The following is a 16,040-nucleotide window of genomic DNA, read 5'->3' as shown; positions in this document are numbered from 1 at the left end:
TCTGGTGAATGTGAAAGTAAATTCATTCTGCAAAACTATAAGCCCCCAGTTTATGACTTCTAGATCTGGAAAACAATACAGAATTAAAATCACTGGATATATCAGTATATTAGTAGCTCAAAAGAGAGAATTCAAATTGTCAAATCATGTCAAATAGGTCAAGTTATTAAGAAGTCTCAGAAAAAAAAACATAAAGCTTTGAAAAACATTCTTCAGAAATACACTGAAAAATTAGGTGCAGATGCATTTTTTGAAACACACAAAATCAAGTGCAGACTTCCACATAAAAAGGATAATTTCTCAGTCTTCTAGGATTTTTAATTGCCACAAATTATGTTGGAGAGATGCATTCAGTTGCAAAACTGACCCTAGAAAAATCTATCTAGCCCTATCTATCTATTTGGTACTTTTTAAACTGAAAATATACTTTATAAACTGTGTTCAAAAGATTATGGCAAATTTTAAATAGTAATCATCTGTATAAATCACAAAGGAAATTACTTTCTTTCTAAACACTTGCTAAGTGTTTTTCGCATATTTAATCCTCAAAAAACCCTGTAAGTTTGATATTATCATTCTCTGTATTTTAGAGATAATGGATAAATACTTTCCTAAGATCACAGAGCTAATAAATAGTAGAGCTGCTTATGAACTTTGCCCAAGCAATTAAACATTTGAAAAATTTTCAAAGACCTATTCCCCCAAACCAGAATTGTGGGGCTAGATTAAAGTGAATATAAATTCTATCAAACTTTTAAGAAAATAATAGTATATATTTTATTTAAACCTGTGCATAGGCACTGCATAAACAATGCATAGACAGAAAAGGAAACTACCTAAATTTGTACACAAATCTAGGCAAATGCTGATAATAAAACATGATAAATTTATTTAAAAAAGTTAATAGGCTTATTTAGCTTAAAAAAATAGTTCCTTCTTAATTCAATGTGCAAGGCCCTATGCTAGGAACAAATGGAAATTAACTTTTTGCTGTTGTGGTTCAGTGGCTAAGTTGTGTCTGACTCTTTGCTGCTCCATGTACTACAGCAGCCAGTTTCTCCTGTTCTTCACTATCTCCTTTAGTTTGCTCAAACTCATGTCCATTGAGTCAGTGATGTTATCTAACCACCTCATCCTCTGTCACCCCTTCTCCTCGTGCCCTCAATCTTTCCCAGCATCAGGGTCTTTTCCATTGAGTCAATTCTCCGCATCAAGTGACCAAAGTATTAGAGCTTCAGCTTGAGCAACAGTCCTTACAATAAATATTCAGGCTTGATTTCCACTAGGATTTACTGGGTTGATTTCCATGCAGTCCAAGGGACTCTCAAAAGTTTTCTAGGGCACCACAATTTGAAAGCATCAATTGTTCGGCACTCAGCTTCCTTTGTAGTCCAACTCTCACATCAGCACATGATGACTGGAAAAATTGTATGCTTAGGGCGGTCCTAAGATGGTGGAGGAATAGGACGGGAGACCACTTTCTCTCCCACAAATTCATTGAAAGATAATTTGAACACTGAGCAAATACAAAACAATTTCTGAACACTGGTAGAGGATACCAGGCACCCAGAAAGGGAGCCCATTGTCTTCAAAAGGAGGTAGGACAAAAGATAGAAAGAGAGACAAAAGAGTTAGGAAAGGATACCCATCCTGGGGAGGGAGTCTTAAAAGAGAAGTTTTCAAACACCAGGAAACCATCTTACCTGCAGGTCTCTGGGGAGTTTTGGAATCTCAGAGAGCAACATAAATAGTAGGAAAAAAAATAAATAAAACTCAAAGATTATGCACCTAACGGAAATTTCCAGCAGAGGAATAGCCCAGACGCTTGCCTCTGGCACCAGCAAGTGGGGGCTGAACAGGGAGGCACAGGCTACATTGAGAAGGGGCCTGAATGCCCTGAGGGCAATCTGAGGGAGTTAATTTGGGATAACAACCCAAACCTTGGGATAGCCAGAGCAGGGGGTGGGGGAGAGGAAAGAGACAGAGAGAGAGAATTTTCTCCAAAAAAGCTCTAACCTAAGGCACTGCTTAGGCAAACAAGAGATGGCTAGGGTGAATGTCGACATTCTAGGAATCAGCAAACTAAAATGGACTGGAATGGGTGAATTTAACACAGATGACCATTATATCTACTACTGCTGGAAGGAATCCCTCAGAAGAAATGGAGTAGCCATCATGATCAACAAAAGAGTCCAAAATGCAGTACTTGGATGCAATCTCAAAAACGACAGAATGATCTCTGTTTGATTCCAAGGCAAACCATTCAGTACCATGGTAATCCAAGTCTATGCACCAACCAGTAATGCTGAAGAAGCTGAAGTTGAACGGTTCTATGAAGACCTACAAGACCTTTTAGAAGTAACTCCCAAAAAAGATGTCATTTCCATTATAGGGGACTGGAATGCAAAAGTAGGAAGTCAAGAAACATCTGGAGTAACAGGCAAATTTGGCCTTGGAATGCAGAATGAAGCAGTCCAAAGACTAATAGAGTTTTACCAAGAAAATGCACTGGTCATAGCAAACACCCTCTTGCAACAACACAAGAGAAGACTCTACACATGGACATCACCAGATGGTCAACACTGAAATCAGACTGATTATATTATCTGCAGCCAAAGATGGAGAAGCTCTATACAGTCCACAAAAACAAGACCAGGAGCTGACTGTGGCTCAGATCATGAACTCCTTATTGCCATATTCAGACTTAAATTGAAGAAAGTAGGGAAAACCGCTAGACCATTCAGGTATGACCTAAATCAAATCCCTTATGATTATACAGTGGAAGTGAGAAATAGATTTAAGGGCCTAGATCTGATAGATAGAGTGCCTGATGAACTATGGAATGAGGTTCATGACATTGTACAGAAGACAGGGATCAAGAAAATCCCCATGGAAAAAAAATGCAAAAAAGCAAAATGGCTGTCTGTGGAGGCCTTACAAATAGCTGTGAAAAAAAGAGAAGCGAAAAGCAAAGGATAAAAGGAAAGATAAAAGCACCTGAATGCAGTGTTCCAAAGAATAGCAAGAAGAGATAAGAAAGCCTTCAGCGATCAATGCAGAGAAATAGAGGAAAAGAAAAGAATTGGAAAGGCTAGAGATCTCTTCAAGAAAATTAGAGATACCAAGGGAACATTTCATGCAAAAATGGGCTCAATAAAGGACAGAAATTGTATGGACCTAACAGAAGCAGAAGATATTAAGAAGAGGCGGCAAGAATACTCAGAAGAACTGTGCAAAAAAGATCTTCATGACCCAGATAATCACGATGGTGTGATCACTCATCTGGACCCAGACATCCTGGAATGTTGTCAGAGTCCAACCCCAGTGGATCCAGGGAATTTGAAGCGGGGACAGAGTCGGCGATTAAAGAGGGGTTAATTAAAAATTTAAAGGGAGATTAGGGAAGAATAATATAGTGAAAAAATAGAGGAGAAAAGAGGCTGATATTCCTTGGTTTACATGGGAAGCTAATAAAGTCTCAAGACAAGAGACTTGCTCTGTTCACATAGGCCACTGGCACCCGCTTGAATAGCTGAGTGTGGCCCATCTTTGGCTCCCTGTCGCATGGGTCTTAGAAGCCCGGGCAGAAAAGTGAATGCAGAGAGCCTCTGTGCTCCAAGGGATGAGCCTGAAAAAGAGAGGGAGCGGGAGGGAGAAAGAGAGAGAGAGAGTCGACATGGGGGAGGCCAAGCTTGTGCAAAAACTCCATAAGTTTATTGTCAAAAGGTGCTTATAAACCCTAAGTTTTACATAATGGAAGATGCAGAGTCATGCAGGGGCAGCAGTCCTGACCCTTATTGATACCAGGCTTTCTTTCTGCATACCTATCCATATACAAAATGTCTCGGGTGATTTACATTATCTTCAGGCCAAGAGGCCTGTTAACACTTTATGGTTCTCTTCCTTAATGAATGTTAATCTCATTTTCCCTGAAGTGTTTTTCTTTAATCTGCATCACTCTCAAAGCACTAAATAAAGTTACATCCCTGTAGAACAAAGGTGCACTGGATTATAACAAAGAAGGTACTTAACTCAAAGATCTAATGTTGCTAACACCAGGGCTGCTACCTGTTTTTCTACATACCAAATATATCAACAAATAAAAGATATGAAAGCTTGGCAGCAAGTATTGGCTCAACAATGAAACTCTTAATCAGTCCTATTCTAATGATTTTGACTCCTCGGAAGCCCCTACATTACTCGGATGTTTTAAGCTTCCTGTGCCTCTCACAGTCGGGAGGTCGCAAACAATCACATGCGCAGCTGTAAGAGTCCAGACAAACCTGTCAGGCAGGCTAGAAAGCCATCACAGAGGTTTCTGGATTGAAACACTCTTATTATGCCCAGAAGATTTATTATCTAAAAGCTCTGAATTAACTTTTTCCAGAAAAATGTGGTGGGGGATAGCCCCCTGTTAATGTTAGAGGAGTTGGTGAAAGGCATAATATAGTAAAGCAGACTCTGATTTGGGGGGTAGATGCTCGAGAAAATCCAGGGGGGACCCCTGAGGTCTGATCCCACCTTTGCGTCTTGTCAGGCCCCCTTCCTCATGATATTTGCCATGGGTGGGATTCCCCATGCTGGCTCCTGGCAGAATGTGAAGCCAAGTGGGCCTTAGAAAGCATCACTACAAACAAAGCTAGTGGAGGCGATGGAATTCCAATTGAGCTATTTCAAATCCTCAAAGATGATGCTGTCAAAGTGCTGCACTCAATATGCCAGCAAATTTGGAAAACTCAGCAGTGGCCACAGGACTGGAAAAGGTCCGTTTTCACTCCAATCTCAAAGAAAGGCAATGCCAAAGAATGCTCAGACTAGTGCACAATTGCACTCATCTCGCATGCTAGTAAAGTAATGCTCAAAATTCTCCAAGCCAGGCTTCAGCAATACATGAACCATGAACTCCCTGATGTTCAAGTTGGTTTTAGAAAAGGCAGAGGAACCAGAGATCAAATGCCAACATCTACTGGATCATGGAAAAAGCAAGAGAGTTCCAGAAAAACATCTATTTCTGCTTTATTGACTATGCCAAAGCCTTTGACTGTGTGGACCACAATAAACTGTGGAAAATTGTGAGAAAGATGGGAATACCAGACCACCTGACCTGCATCTTGAGAAATCTGTATCCAGGTCAGGAAGAAACACTTAGAACTGGACATGGAACAACAGACTGGTTCCAAATACAGAAAGGAGTACGTCAAGGCTGTATATTGTCACCCTGCTTATTTAATTTATATGCAGAGTACATCATGAGAAACGCTGGGCTGGAAGAAACACAAGCTGGAATCAAGATTGCCAGGAGAAATATCAATAACCTCAGATATGCAGATGACACCACCCTTATGGCAGAAAGTGAAGAGGAACTCAAAAGCCTCTTGATGAAAGTGAAAGAGAGAGTGTAAAAGCTGGCTTAAAGCTCAACATTCAGAAAACGGAGATCATGGCATCCGGTCCCATCACTTCATGGGAAATAGATGGGGAAACAGTGGGAACAGTGTCAAACTTTATTTTTGGGGGCTCCAAAATCACTGCAGATGGTGACTGCAGCCATGAAATTTAAAGACACTTACTCCTTGGAAGAAAAGTTATGACCAACCTAGATAGTATATTCAAAATCAGAGACATTACTTTGTAGACTAAGGTCTGTCTAGTCAAGGCTATGGTTTTTCCAGTAGTCATGTATGGATGTAAGAGTTGGACTGTGAAGAGGGCTGAGCGCTGAAGAATTGATGCTTTTGAACTGTGGTGTTGGAGAAGACTCTTGAGAGCCCCTTGGACTCTACAAGGAGATCCAACCAGTCCTTTCTGAAGGAAACCAATGCTAGGATTTCTTTGGAAGGACTGATGCTAAAGCTGAATCTCCAGTACTTTGGCCACCTCGTGCTAAGTGTTGACTCATTGGAAAAGACTTTGATCCTGGGAGGGATTTGGGGCAGGAGGAGAAGGGGACGACATATGATGAGATGGCTGGGTGGCATCACGGACTCGATGGACGTGAATCTGAGTGAACTCTGGGAGTTGGTTATGGACAGGGAAGCCTGGCGTGCTGTGATTCATGGGGTCACAGAGTCGGACATGACTGAGCGACTGAATTGAACTGAAGGCACTGCTGGGCTTGCTCACAGAACAAAGGACTGAGCGAATAGCAGAGGAGAGCTAGCCAGCTGTGGACTGGCCCATCCCCTGCTGGAGGCAGGAAGGCAGGTTGACTGCAGCCAGTGCCAGAAAGGGGAAAACTCAACCGCAGAGATGGCATCAACTACCAAACTGCGAACAGGTTTCCAGTTGCTAACCAAGTCTTCCTGGGATCCTGGACATTTGACATCCACCAGGAGGGCCACAGCCAGAGATCAGCTCTCCAGAGAAGACACATGGCACATCTGAGATGGTGTTCACACAGTGTACCCAGGAAACCATGTGGCTGGGACCAGGGAGGTGATAAGATGCCATGTACCTGTGGAGAGTGTGCTCACCAAGCACCTGGTTGCCTGAGCTGCTTGGACCTGGGAAAGGCACAAAACACAGGTCCAACTGAATTTGTGCCTTTGTGGAGTACCCAAGAAGCTGAACCTGAGCAGGGTAGATCTGGGAAGGGCACAAAATGTAGGACCTGCCTTAGACAGTTTGCCTGCAGAGCAACTTGTAGCCTGAGCAGTGTAGACCAAGAAAGTACACACACCATGAGCAAACCCAGTGTGATCCAGATGCTGCAAGCACTCCACACACACGATATTTGTTTGCAGTGTTCATCCCTCCCCACAGCACAATTGAACTGGTGAGCGTAAATAAATGACCACCTTTGCCCCCTTGTGTTAGGGTGGATGTTAGATACTGAAGAGACTTGTAAACAGAGGAAGCCAAAATAAACAAAGAAGAGGCTCTGAAAGTGACAGGTACAACAAATTAAAACCCTGTAGTTAGCACTGGCTACATTGGAAGGGACCTATAGACCTTGAGAAGAAATATAAGGTGGAACAAAGAAATATCTGAAACTGAACTGACCCCACACTGCCCTCAAAAGCTCCAGAGAAATTGCTAGATATATTTTTCTATAATCATTTTTTAATTTTAAAAGTTCTTTATTATTCCTTTAATTTTCATTTTTAAAACCTACTATTACCTTGAAAAAATACTCTATTTTAAGAGCATATTCCATATTTTAATATAACTTTTGCGATTTTTTTTTGTTTTATTAGTATTGCATTTTTGAGAGTCTATCCTCTAGATTTTTAATCTTTTCTTTTTGGTATTTGTTATCAATTCTGTACCATTAAAACTCCAATCTTCAGTACCCATTTTTAATTAAGAGTGTGATTACTGGCTTGATTGCTCTCTCCCCTTTTGACTCCCTTTTTTTTTCACCCCAGATAATCTCTATCTCCTCCCTCCTCCTTCTCTTCTCTACTTAACTCTCTGAATCTCTTTAGGTGTTCTGGGCTGTCTAGAAAACTTAGGGAACTGATCACAGGCTAAATTCGTCCCTCTCCTTTTGACTCCCCCTCCTCTCCTCCTGTTTACTTCATCTCTTTCCTCCCTCTTCTCTTCTTTATGAAACTCCGTGAACCTCTGTGAGTGTTCCAGACACTGGAGAGCAAATAGGGAATTGGTTACTGGCTAGACTGCTCTCTTCCCTTTTGATTCCCCCTCTTCTCCACCTGGTCATCTCTATCTACCTCCTTCCTCTTTCCTTCTTCATGTAACTCTGTGAACTTCTCTGGGTGTCCCTCACTGTGGAGAATCTTTTCATCATTAACCTAGATGTTTTATCATTGGTGCTGTATGGATGGAGAAGTCTTGAGGCTACTATAAGAATAAGACTGAAAGCCAGAGGCAGGAGTACTAAATGCAAAACTTGAAAACACCAGAAAACTCTTGACTCCAGGGAACATTAATCAGCAAAGTTCAGTTCAGTTCAATCACTCAGTCATGTACAACTCTTTGCAACCCCATGAACCGCAGCATGCCAAGCCTCCCTATCCGTCACCAACTCCAAAAGCGCATTCAAAAGCCTGCATTCCGACACTGAAACCAAGCTCCACCCAAGAGCAAACAAGTTTCAGAGCAAGACATACCAAGCTAATTCTCCAACAAAGCAGGAACATAACCCTGACATAGCCCTGACATAACACATAACATAACCCTGACATAACACAAAAATACAGGCGGCCAAAAGACACACCAAACCCATAGACACCTCAAAACTCACTACTGGACACTTCATTGCATGCCAAAGAGAAGAGATCCAGCTCCAGAACACCAACACAAGCTTCCCTAACCAGGAAACCTTAACAAGCCACCCGTCCAACCCTACCCACAGTGAGGAACCTCCACAATAAAGAGGAACCAAAAACTTCCAGAATGTAGAAAGGCCACCCCAAACACAGCAATATAAAAAAAGATGAAAAGGCAGACAAATACTCAGCAGGTAAAGGACACGATAAAAGCCCAACAAACAAAACAAAAGAGGAGGAGATAGGGAGTCTATCTGAAAATTAATTCAGAATAATGATGGAAAAATGATACAAAATTTTGAAAACAAATGGAGTTACAAGGATTCAGAAAATGCAAGTAAAGTTTAACAAAGACCTAGAAGAAATAAAAAAGAGTCAATCAATAATGAATAATGCAGTCAATGAGATCAGAAACACTCTTGAGGGAACCAACAGTAGAACAACTGAGGCAGAAGGTAGGATAAGTGAGGTGGAAGACAGAATGGTGGAAATAAATGAAGCAGAGAAGAAAAAAGAAAAAAAAAATAAATGAGAACAATCTCAGAGACCTCTGGGACAAGGTTAAGTTTCCAAATATTTGAATTATAGGAGTCCCAGAAGAAGATGACAAAAAGGTCATGAGAAAATACTTGAGGAGATAATAGTTGATAACTTCCCTAAATGAGGAAGGAAATAGCCACCCAAGTCCAAGAAACCCAGAGAATCCCAAACAGGGTAAACCCAAGACAAAATACCCCAAGACAAATATTAATCATATTAATGAAAATCAAACACAAAGAGCAAAGATTAAAAGCATCAAGGTAAAAACAACAAATACTACAGAAGGGGATCCCCATAAGTATAACAGCTGATCTTTCAACAGTAACTTTTCAGGCCAGAAGGGAAGGACAGGACATACTTAAAGTGATGAAAGAGAAAAACCTACAACCAGATTACTGTACCTAGCAAGGATCTCATTCAAATATGAAGGAGAAATCAAAAGCTTTACAGACAAGCAAAAGCTGAGAGAATTCAGCACCAGCAAGCCAGCTCTCCAACAAATGCTAAAGGATCTTTTCTAGACAGGAAACACAGAAAAAGTTAATAAACTCGAATCTGAAATAACAAAGTAAATGGCAACAGGATCATACTTATCAATAATTACCTTAAATGTAAATAGGTTGAATGCCCCAACCAAAAGACAAAGACTGGCTGAATGGATACAAAAACAGGACCCTTATATATGCTGTCTACAAGAGACCCACCTCAAACCTAAGGACACATATAGACTGAAAGTGAAGGGCTGGAAAAGATATTTCATGCAAATGGAAACCAAAAGAAAGCAGGAGTAGCAATACTCATATCAGATAAAATAAACGTTGAAACAAAGACTGTGAAAAGAGACAAAGAAGGACACTGCATAATGATGAAAGGATCAATCCAAGAAGAAGATATAGCAATTATAAATATATATGTACACAATATAGGAGCACTGCAATATGTAAGGCAAATGCTAACAAATATGAAAGGGGAAATTAATAGCAACAATAATAGCAGGAGACTTTAATACCCCACTTGCACCTATGGATAAATCAACTAAGCAGAAAAATAGCAAGGAAACACAAACTTTAAATGATACAATGGACCAGTTAGACCTAATTGATATCTATAGGACATTTCACCCTGAAACAATGAATTTCACCTTTTTATCAAGTGCACACGGAACCTTCCCCAGGATAGATCACATCCTGGCCATAAATCTAGCCTTGGTAAATTTAAAAAAAAAATCATCTCAAGCGTCTTTTCTGATCACAATGCAGTAAGATTAGATGTCAACTACAGAGAGAGAAAAAAAAAAGAAAAAACTATTGGGGGGGGTTCAGGCTGGGGAACACATGTATACCTGTGGTAGATTCATGTTGATGTATGGCAAAACCAATACAATATTGTAAAGTAATTAACCTCTAATTAAAACAAATAATTTATATTAAAAATATAAACATATGGAAGCTAAATAACAAGCTTCTGATTAAACAGCAAATCACAGAAGAAATAAAACTATGCATAGAAAGGAATGAAAATGAAAAGAAAACAACCCAAAACCTATGGGGTTCAGTAAAAGCAGTGCTAAGGGGAAGGTTCATAGCAATACAAGCCTACCTCAAGAAACAGGAGAGAAATCAAATAATTAACCAACTCTACATCTAAAGCAACTAGGAAAGGAAGAAATTAAGAACCCCAGGGTTAGTAGAAGGAAAGAAATCACAAAATTAGGGCAGAAATAAATGGAAAAGAAACAAAAGACGCCATAGCAAAAATCAACAGAGCTAAAAGCTGTTTCTTCAAGAAGATAAATACAATAGACCAACCGTTAGCCACACTCACTAAGAAACAAAGGGAGAAGAGTCAAATCAACAAAATTAGAAATGAAAATGGAAAATCACAACAGACAACACAGAAATACAAAGGATCATAAGAGCCTACTATCAGCAACTATATGCCAATAAAATGGACAATTTGGAAGAAATGGACATTCTTAGAAAAGTACAACTTTCCAAAAGTGAACCAGGAAGAAATAGAAAAACCTAACAGACCTATCACAAGCACAGAAATCAAAACTGTAATCAGAATTCTTCCAACAAATAAAGCCCAAGACAAGATGGCATCCAAGCTGAATTCTACCAAAAATTTAAAAAAGAGCTAACACCTATCCTACTCAAAATCTGCCAGAAAATTGTGGAGTAAGGTAAACATACAAATTCATTCTATGAGGCCACCATCACACTAATACCAAAACCAGACAAAAATGCCACAAAAAAAGAAAACTACAGGCCAGTATTATTGATGAACATAGATGCAAAAATCCTCAACATAAATCTAGCAAACAGAATCCACCAACATATTAAAAATATCATACATCATGACCAAGTGGGCTTTAACCCAGGGTAGCAAATATTCTTCAATATTTGCAAATCAGTCAAAGTGATACACTGTATTAACAAATTAAAAAATAAAAACCATATGATTCTCTCAACAGATGCAGAGAAAGCCTTTGACAAAACCTAGCATCCATTTAATCTCTAACCCTTGTGGCTCAGATGGTAAAGCATCTGTCTACAATGTGGGAGACCTGGGTTCGATCCTTGGGTCAGGAAGATTCCCTAATAAAAACATTCCAGGAAGCAGGCATTGAAGGAACATACCTCAACATAATAAAAGCCATATATGATAAACCCACAGCAAACATTATCCTCAATGGTGAAAAATTGAAAGCATTTCCATTAAAGTCATGAACAAGACTAGGATGCCCACTCTTACCACTGCTATTCAACATAGTTTTGGAAGTTTGGGCCACAGCAATCAGAGAATAAAAAGAAATAAAAGGAATCGAGATTGGAAAAGAAGAAATAAAACTCTCACTGTTTGAAGATTACATGATCCTCTACATAGGAAACCCTAAAGACACCACCAGAAAATTACTAGAGCTAATCAATGAATATAGTACAGTTGCAGGATATAAAATTAGCACACAGAAATCCCTTGCATTCCTACACACAAACAATGAGAAAACAGAAAGAGAAATTAAGGAAACAATTCCATCCATCATTGCAACAAAAAGAATAAAATACTTAGGAATAAATTTACCTAAAGAAACAAAAAAAGATCTATGTAAAAAAAAAAAAAAAAAACTACAAAATACTGAAGAAAGAAGTCAAAGATGACACACAAAACCTAGAAATATACCATGTTCATGGATCAGAAGTCTCTATAATATAGTGAAAAAGAGTATACTCCCCAAAGTAATCTATAGATTCAATGCCATCCCTAATAAGCTTCCAATGGTATTTCTCAGAGAATTAGGACAATAATTTCATGATTGGTATGGAATTACAAAAAGCCTTGAATAGCAAAAGTAATCTTGAGAAAGAAGAATGGAACTGGAGGAATCAACCTGCCTGACTTCAGGCTATACTACAAAGCTATAGTCATCAAGACAGTATGGTAATGACACAAAGACAGAAACATAGATTAATGGAACAAAATAGAAAGCCCGGAGATAAATTCAGGCACCTATGGACAACTTATCGTTGACAAAGAAGCCAAGAATATATAATGGAGAAAAGACAATCTATTTAACAAGTGGTTCTGGGAAAACTGGTCAACCACCCGTAAAAGAATGAAACTGGAACACTTTCTAATACCATACACAAACATAAACTCAAAATGGATTAAATATCCAAATGTAAGGTCAGAAAATATAAAACTCTTAAAGGAAAATATAGGCAAAACACTCTCTGATGTAAATCATAGCAGGATCCTCTATGACCCAACTCCCAGAGTAATGGAAATAAAAGTAAAAATAAACAAATGGGAACTAATTAAACTTTAAAACTTTTGCATAATGAAGGAAACTATAAGCAATGTGAAAAGACAGCCTTCAGAATGGGAGAAAATAATAGCAAATGAAGCAACTGACAATGAATTAATCTCAAGAATATACAAGCATCTCCTGAAGCTCAATTCCAGAAAGATAAATGAACAAATCAAAAAATGGGTCAAAGAACGAAAAAGACATTTCTCCAAAGATGACGTATAGATGGCTAACAAACACATGAAAAAGTTCTCAACATCACTCATTATCAGAGAAATGCAAATCAAACCACAAAGAGGTACCATCTCACACCAGTCAGAATGGCTGCTATCAAAAAATCTATAAAAAATAAATGCTGGAGAGGGTGCAGAGAAAAAGAAATCCTCTTACAATGTTGGTGGGAATGCAAACTAGTATAGCCACTATGGAGAACAGTGTGGATATTCCTTAAAAAAAATTGAATATGGAACTACCATACAACCCAGCAATCCCACTATGGGGCATACACACTGACAAAACTAGAATTGAAAGAGATGTGCATACCCCAATGTTCATTGCAGCACTGTTTACAATAACCAGGACACAGAAGCAACATAGATGCTCATTGGCAGATGAATGGATAAGAAAGCTGTGGTACATATACACAATGGAATATTACTCAGCTATTAAAAGGAATGAATTTGAATCAGTTCAAAAGAGCAGGATGAAACTGGAGCCTGTTATACAGAGTGAAGTAAGTCAGAAAGAAAAACACCAATACAGTATATTAATGCATATATATGGAATTTAGAAAAGAAATGCAAAAAAGCAAAATGGCTGTCTGGGGGAGCCCTTACAAATAGCTGTGAAAAGAAGAGAAGCGGAAAGCAAAGGAGAAAAGGAAAGATATAAGCATCTGATTGCAGAATTCCAAAAAATAGCAAAAAGAGATAAGGAAGCCTTCTTCAGCGATCAATGCAAAGAAATAGAGGAAAATAACAGAATGGGAAAGACTAGAGAATCTCTTCAAGAAAATTAGAGATACCAAGGGAACATTTCATGCAAAGATGGGCTCGATAAAGGACAGAAATGATATGGACCTAACAGAAGCAGCAGATATTAAGAAGAGATGGCAAGAATACACAGAAGAACTGTACAAAAAAGATCATGACCTGGATAATCATGATGGTGTGATCACTCATCTAGAGCCAGACATCCTGGAATGTGAAGTCAAGCGGGCCTTAGAAAGCATCACTACAAACAAAGCTAGTGGAGGTGATGGAATTCCAGTTGAGCTATTTCAAATGCTGAAAGATGATGCTGTGAAAGTGCTGCACTCAATATGCCAGCAAATTTGGAAAACTCAGCAGTGGCCACAGGACTGGAAAAGGTCAGTTTTCATTACAATCCCAGGTAAAGGCAATGCCAAAGAATACTCAAACTACTGCACAATTGCACTCATCTCACAGGCTAGTAAAGTAATGCTCAAAATTCTCCAAGCCAGGCTTCAGCAATACATGAATCATGAACTTCCTGATGTTCAAGCTGGTTTTAAAAAAGGCAGAGGAACCAGAGATCAAATTGCCAACATCCACTGGATCATGGAAAAAGCACGAGAGTTCCAGAAAAACATCTATTTCTGCTTTATTGACTATGCTAAAGCCTTTGACTGTGTGGATCACAATAAACTGTGGAAAATTCTGAAAGAGATGGGAATACCAGATCACCTGACCTGCCTCTTGAGAAATCTGTATACAGGTGAAGAAGCAACAGTTAGAAATGGACATGGAACAACAGACTGGTTCCAAATAGGAAAAGGAGTATGTCAAGGTTGTATATTGTCACCCTGCTTATTTAACTTATATGCAGAATACATCATGAGAAACGCTGGGCTGGAAGAAACACAAGCTGGAATCAAGATTGCTGGGAGAAATATCAATAAACTCAGATATGCAGATGACACCACCCTTATGGCAGAAAGTGAAGAGGAGCTAAAAAGCCTCTTGATGAAAGTGAAAGAGGAGAGCAAAAAAGTTGGCTTAAAGCTCAACATTCAGAAAATGAAGATCATGGCATCCGGTCCCATCACTTCATGGGAAATAGGTGGGGAAACAGTGGAAACAGCGTCAGACTTTATTTATTTATTTTGCTCCAAAATCACTGTGGATATTGATTTCAGCCATGAAATTAAAAGACACTTACTCCTTGGAAGAAAAGTTATGACCAACCTAGACAGCATATTCAAGAGCAGGGACATTACTTTGCCGACTAAGGTCTGTCTAGTCAAGGCTATGGTTTTTCCAGTAGTCATGTATGGATGTGAGAGTTGGACTGTGAAGAAGGCTGAGCGCTGAAGAATTGATGCTTTTGAACTGTGGTGTTGGAGAAGACTCTTGAAAGTTCCTTGGACTGCAAGGAGATCCAACCAGTCCATCCTGAAGGAGATCAGCCCTGGGATTTCTTTGGAAGGAATGATGCTAAATCTGAAACTGCAATACTTTGGCCACCTCATGCGAAGAGTTGACTCATTGGAAAAGACTCTGATGCTGGGAGGGATTGGGGGCAGGAGAAGGGGACGACAGAGGATGAGATGGTTGGATGGCATCACTGACTCGATGGGCACGAATCTGAGTGAACTCTGGGAGTTGGTGATGGACAGGGAGGCCTGGCATGCTGTGATTCATGGGGTCGCAAATAGTTGGACACGACTGAGCGACCGAACTGAACTGAACTGATGGAATTTAGAAATATGGTAAGGATGACCATTTATGCGGCACAGAAAAAGAGACACAGATGTATAGAACAGACTGCTGGACTCTGTGGGAGAAGGCAAGAGTGGGATGATTTTAAAGAATAGCATTGAAACATGTATATTATCATATGTGAAATAGATTGTCAGTCCACGTTCGAGGTATGAGGCAGGGTGCTCAGGGCTGGTGCACTGGTATAACCCTGAGTGATGAGATGTGGAGGGAGGTGTGAGGGAGGGTAGGATGGGGGAACACATGTACACCCATGGCCGATTCATGTGAATGTATGGCCAAACCCATTACAGTGTTGTAAAATAAGTAGCCACCAATTAAAATTTTTTTTTAAAAAATGTAGTTTTGACTGCATAGACTTTTGTAGTCAAAGTGACCTCTCTGCTTTTTAATATGCTGTTTGAGTCACTGGTTAAAAAATCTGCCTACAATGCAGGAGACGAGACACAGGTGACGTGGTTTCGGTCCTTGGGTTGAGAGGATCACTTGGAGAAGGAAATGGCAACCCATTCCAGTATTCTTGCCTGAAAAATCCCATGGACAGAGGAGCCTGGTGGGCTGCAGTCAAAGGGTCACAAAGAATCCAACACGACTAAGTGACTAAGTACACACAGACTAGGTTTGTCATAGTTTTCCTTCTAAGGAACAAACATATTTTAATTTCATGGCTATGGGCACTTTTCACAGTGATTTTGGAGCCCACAAAAATAAAATTTG

The sequence above is a fragment of the Ovis aries genome, chromosome X (assembly GCF_016772045.2).
Source record: "Ovis aries strain OAR_USU_Benz2616 breed Rambouillet chromosome X, ARS-UI_Ramb_v3.0, whole genome shotgun sequence".
Taxonomy (NCBI): domain Eukaryota; kingdom Metazoa; phylum Chordata; class Mammalia; order Artiodactyla; family Bovidae; genus Ovis; species Ovis aries.
Note: the sequence above shows the minus strand (reverse complement) of the source record.